General features: G+C 37.7%; 1 long non-coding RNA gene across 1 annotated transcript in view; it reads left to right on the forward strand.

Moving 5' to 3' along the window:
- The window catches only part of LOC150087057 (uncharacterized), a 52,598-nt gene extending 51,479 nt beyond the window's left edge, over positions 1-1,119 (forward strand). The window contains exon 3 of the long non-coding RNA XR_016546899.1: positions 662-1,119. This is a non-coding gene — a long non-coding RNA (uncharacterized LOC150087057). The remainder of the gene's footprint in view (positions 1-661) is intronic.
- The last annotated feature ends 4,881 nt before the right edge of the window (positions 1,120-6,000 follow it).

Raw genomic sequence — 6,000 nt, forward strand, 5'->3', positions numbered from 1 at the left:
TTAGACGTTTCACATGGCGCCATCTATTAGTTAAATTACTTACTTTCTGTTATGGAAGTACGCAATGCGGTGAATTTTAAAATTGTTATAGATACCAGTTTGCTAAAACAGAGGTAGTGTAGAATTGAGGAGGGGGAAGTGCTGTTTTCTGCGAATTTTATATTTAAAAAAATCACTGACAAACCATTATAAATTTATGAAATAAATTGCTGTTAGCTTTCTTCTAATAGACTGCAAATACGAAACTTAAATATATTTTTTAAAATTGCTCACTTCAAGTTATTACATGTTATTTTCAAGACTGGAAATATGGGGGGGGGGGGAGACATTGTTCTCTTAGTTACAGAGTTGTTGCGATTGCCTATACTAATGTCTGGTTTACCTTCTTAGAAATAGTTCAAAAAAGCGCCTTCCTAGTCCTGAATCCACCTAATTCTTCCGAAAAAGACATTCCTGCTTCTAATTATTCGATTGTAAATAATTCTTGATTCTATTTTATTGTTTTTTGAATTTTAATCGATGTTATGTTTATATGCACTTTTAAATCTTTTATCCTCATCATTTAGGTATTTATTAGTTTTGTTGCGTAGAAACTTATTTCTAATAAAGTGTTTCGTACACTGTTGACTATCTTGTAATTTATTATAAATGTAATTTTCAGATGGTCCCAGATGTCTATAATAAAGAGATGAACGAGGAACATTGAAGTCGCCGTGAACTGGGACAGAATTCAAAGAATGTGATCCCACAGCTAGATGCCGCCCGGCAGGCTGATTCCACCTTCCACTGACAATTCATGACCAAAAGAGAAAACACGTGTTTCTTTATGGGACAACCAGAAAGAACTTGCAGTTACTACAATTTCTCGCTGATAAACGGGCATATGGAAAGATGCCTTACGCCCGTGCTACTATATACTTCAATGATCTGTCCTCAAGACCCACTTGATAGCAGAACAAATTCCTAGCCATGGAATATTGGATCCTTCGATGATTAAACTGCAGGTAACCTATTCCCCATTTCGAGGTCCGTATTACACACGGATATGACGTCTGAGGCTTGTTATTCTCACCAAGAATCTTTCCAAGAAATTATTTCTCGCACAAAAACTAGAGAGAGCGAGACTAATAAAAATAGTTCTTTCCTTTGAAGATGATCATTGAACATTCTTCGTCTGTTCACGTTTACAAATAAAACCAATTTCTGTCTGAATATTTCAGTAACCCTTTGTCGAAAATATTTTCTTAGGCGTTTTCTTTATTAAGATGGTTTCCAAATAACTCCGAACACTGTGTATTATGAGATTTTTTTGCGTTAACGACGAACTAATTTCTTGGGAATTATTTTTAGTGATTATGGGTTGCGTGCACATGTGTGTGTGTGTATGTATGTATGTGTACGTCCTCTATTTCTCCTAGAATACTTGAGTTTTGTAAACATCTTAACTTTCCAAACTTCATTGCGATTTATCTGTTCCATCGCTTAAAATCTTAAGTGGTAGGCAGTGTTGGTTATTCTGGGAAACGTGTAATCACAGGGGATGTAACAAGTAAAACCCTGCCATATTGTAAGTTTATAAAGCATTTATACTTCGTACATTCGCACTTATTCATTTACAGTAGCCATTCATTTCATTTTTCATTGAGTACTAATTCCTGTACAAAATTTTCAGGTTGTTATATTTGATTAGGAGTGAAATCACAGACCGGCGAAGCACATATAATTACGGCACGGTAGTACCTTTCAGTTCGTCAGTACGATTCCTGAGAAAGGGAAGGACTTCGTGGAATTTGAACTGGGAATGATTTGCAGCGCTAGGAAGGCGGAGGCCAGCATTTCGGCAATAACAGGCATTGCGGCTGTTCGAGGGCCTCCACAGAGAAGGTGTGGTCGGAATGGTCCGATGAGAAACGCACCCAACGTGCCGGGGCGGAGAGACCACCGCTGGTTGATAATCGGTGAACGGCGGTTGGCATGTGCTATCCAGGACAACACGGCACACTACAACCAAGGCACGCAGAGAAACGTGTCCGAGCACACCAACTAACGGATACTATACACATGTCCACATGTCCACACATGTCCACTCTTGCGAATAGGCAAAATGTTTAAGCGACCTGTTCATGTACCCATGTTGAACGGCCGTTATCGACACCAAGCCCGCAGTGGGCACGGAACACCAATCCTGGACATTGGACGACTGGAAGGGATTTGCATGGTCTGAATCAGGATTCTAGCTTCATGCCGATGAACGGGTGCGTATTCAACGGCGATCACGTGAACAGCTGCAACCAGACTGCATGGTTAGACGAAAACAGGCCGGTAGAGGTGGTATCATGGTTTGGGAGATATTTTCATAAACATCACTGGGGTGGTGAACCAGCGTTAGGGAGCCGCTCCACATAATATTGGACATCGCTGTATCCCCTCATCACCATTGAACGCACTCTCATGGAAAGATCCCATGTCGGCATTGTTTCGACCAACTTTGCAGTGGCATGTGCATCCACATGCCACTGTACTTTCAAACAGACAATGCCCCGTGTCACAAGGTCGGTATTGTACAGAATAGTTCGAGCATTATATCCAAGCATTTCGCGTTCTCCCCTAGCCGCCAAATTCCCCACACTTCAGTCCAATTGAACGTTTGTGGAACGCAGCATTCGCCAGCCACGCCAATGCCTCGCTCCGTTGCCGAATTCCGAGACGTCTCTGTCCAGCTGGTCCAGAATACCTGAGGACACCTTCCACAGTCTCGTGGAGTCGATGCCATTCCCGGTGCAAACTGTTATCACGTCGAAAGGCAGCCCGATACGCTATTAAGTAGGTGGTCACAATATTTTGCCTCATGAGTGTAGTTCTACAACTTATTATTGCAGATTTATTGGAAGCATCCGTTTCGAGTTCACAGTTGATGGCAGGAAGTTGTCAAAATCTACGATTGTCATCGAGGGAGCGATTATAACGAAGCCAACAACTAATGAGTACTTCTATGAAAAAGAAGCATTTATTTCGGACCTTGCATATCACCAAAAAAAACGTGCTTACAATGAAAACGTGATCTCCCTCTCTCTCTCTCAAACACGTAGTAAGTTATCCACTGTGGTAGTATAGTGGTTTCGTCACACGTTTGGAGAGGTCTGTCTGAGTTCAAATCCAGTCGACGACAGGAAAAATTTCTAAACGTCTCTTCAGTCGGGACTGTAGTTAGCCAGTCCCGACTAAAACCTGCTCTTGAACACACACACACAAACACTTGTGCAGACATAATACGGCATAGTGCATATGGTCTAAGTCACTGATGCTGCTTAAAACCATCACCACCAACGACAAACTGAACCTCTGATTTATGGATACCACGCGTTTCTGAAAAGTAGTTCATAAAGCGAAAGTTAGTAAATTTCCCAAGGGCATAAGGAGATAATGCGTTTCTAAAAATAGTGTCCTTAATATTCATGTAAGCTGTATACCCTAACAGCAAAATTTAAAACTTTTTTAACAGTAAGATTTTAAAATAACAATATCTTTTTTGTAATATACAGTAGAGGATTTAATGAGGTACACAAGAATTGGGTTTTTGCAAGCTGAGGCCATATTTTGCCGTTTTTATGATTGTGAAATGATTTCTCCTCCTTTTGAGATTTCCCCGCTTTGACGGGAGCTTCAGAAATTCGTCCAGTCTGTGACAGGACTGGAACTCAGACCCTTCAAACTAGTGACAAGTAGCTAAACATCTGCATTTTTAGTTTTGGCGTATGGTAAGGAAATGTTCGAATTTCTTCAATTTACAAGTTGTGTTGGTGAAATAGGTAGTTTATTATTACTTGAAAGACGAACTAGCTGCTCAAGTAAACAGGTTCAGAAAAACCTAACCCGACTGGTTAGATTTTTCTGAGAGGATATCTTTTCCAATATCGGCTTACTGGCCATTTGGACACGATTCGCCTGTCAGTGAATCGTTTTGATTCAGTTAATTTCATTTCTTGAAATTATAATTTCGCTTCCCGATTTCTTACATTCCCCCTCCTCACATTTGGCTATTCGGGAATATGCTTAGGGCTGACTGTGGCTCGTTTACATGCGTAGCAGGTTGGGTTTTTCTAGTATAATTGTTTATAACTAATTTCTTATATTTTTTATTTGGTTAATCCCCTTCTACAAATCAAATTGCAGCGTTTTATTTGGTTAATCCCCTTCTACAAATCAAATTGCAGCAAATCAAATTGCTGGCCTAGAGGAAACTCTCTGCACTTTTTACAGCTGCTTGTTTATCAATTAGCTTCGAAAAGAACAGCGCTTACCTAGACAATAATTTAATTAAACCATTCTAAACAAATGATTTATCTAACAGGGAAATGTTGGTGATTTCACTTTCATCACGTTTCACGAAAATATCTGCATGTACAGAAAATTTTACACCGTTAAATACACTGCATAGCTGAAAATATTCGATTCTTATCAATATTACTTTTCAAGGGTGATGATTTTTGAAGCCACCGAAAATTTGTAAGATCGAGATTGCGTGTGTGTGATTAAATCAAATTTTCAGTGTCAAGAATATTGTTCACAAGGCTGAAATGTCGTAAATCAGGAATTCACTGTATTCAATTATCTCTCCAACACAGTATATTTAAAAAATATATAACTTGTCATTAAAATATCCAGCTTGGAACACACAATTATTTCATTTTACAATGTTCTTTATGGTGAAAATATGACAGCATAACACGACGTCTCCTTTAATGCAGTAAAGATGTCACGCATCCAATATGCATTGTACTTGGCGCCATCTACCGATTAGATTATTAACTATGATTGACGATACTACAGCGTATTGGTACGCTCCATAATACTGTACTAGTAAATAAGGTAAAAATAAGTTTAAAAAAATACTATATAGAAAATAAGTAAAATTTTCCTGAATGGCAGATAATAAACAGTCCTATTATTTTTATTAATTCTTTTAGAGTGTTTTAATACTTTAAAAAATATATACCGAGTGAAATAAGCAGAAAAAAAATTGAAAAACGAAACAAATTTATATACTGTATAAGAAAAAAAATACAAGTGGTACTTGATTTTCATTCCCATTTTGTCCATCATTCAGAGGAATAAATTTAACGAAAAAAATAATAGCAAATGAAGATAAATTTATTTGCTATTCTCACTGCACTTCATTTTAAAAAGTACTTATGGGCTAATGTGTCGTTCAATCGTATGTAGTTTTTATTTTTTTTATTTTAGATTTATTATAATAATGTTTGGTTCAGCTAACAACTGAAGATTCTATTTATGGCATTTTGACAAACCGGACGGAGTTTTTGCCATATGGTTCTACATGACAGATAATAATAATAATAATAAATGTCTGTTGTTTAATGAATTTGTTTCCTTTAATGGATTTCCATTAAAGGAATTTATATTAAAAACCAAGAGCAGGCGTCTGAATATTTAAAACAAGAAATGTTGTTCTTTATGGAACTTGCAGTGTCAGAAAAGGCGCGTAACCTGAAAGGGAGAGGAGGGGATGCTTATTGCTAGTATCGTAAAATAAAAGTTACAGTCGGTTCCAGGGTTAACAAGATTTTATTTCATTTGCCGACTACTTTCAAGAAATTCTCTAGTTTCTACCGAAGGCTAATAACCCTGACTAGAGAATTTCCAGTCAAGTTTGCTAATTTTCGAAAAAAAAAAAATAATAATAAAAACAATTTTAAGGACATTAACGAATCAGTTTAATGAAAAGGAGATTTCGATTTAAATTACGCATCCCCATGGGCGAAAATTTAGACTAATGCTTCTACTGAATAATAGGAGATGAAGTCAACATAACAATAGAGTTCTGTTGGGTGTTCTATTGGTGAGTGATGAATAGCAGAGACGATATGGTGTTCACATATAGTAACGGGTGTGGTAGTTTCCCTAGCTAAGTTTCCCAATTTCAATTTCTTAAAGTGGAGGGCGTCTCTCAAGCAGAAGTTAACCGGAAGAGGTGTACGT

The sequence above is a fragment of the Mastigoproctus giganteus genome, chromosome 4 (genome assembly GCF_048544385.1).
Source record: "Mastigoproctus giganteus isolate SK-2022 chromosome 4, ASM4854438v1, whole genome shotgun sequence".
In the NCBI taxonomy this organism is placed as follows: Eukaryota; Metazoa; Arthropoda; class Arachnida; order Uropygi; family Thelyphonidae; genus Mastigoproctus; species Mastigoproctus giganteus.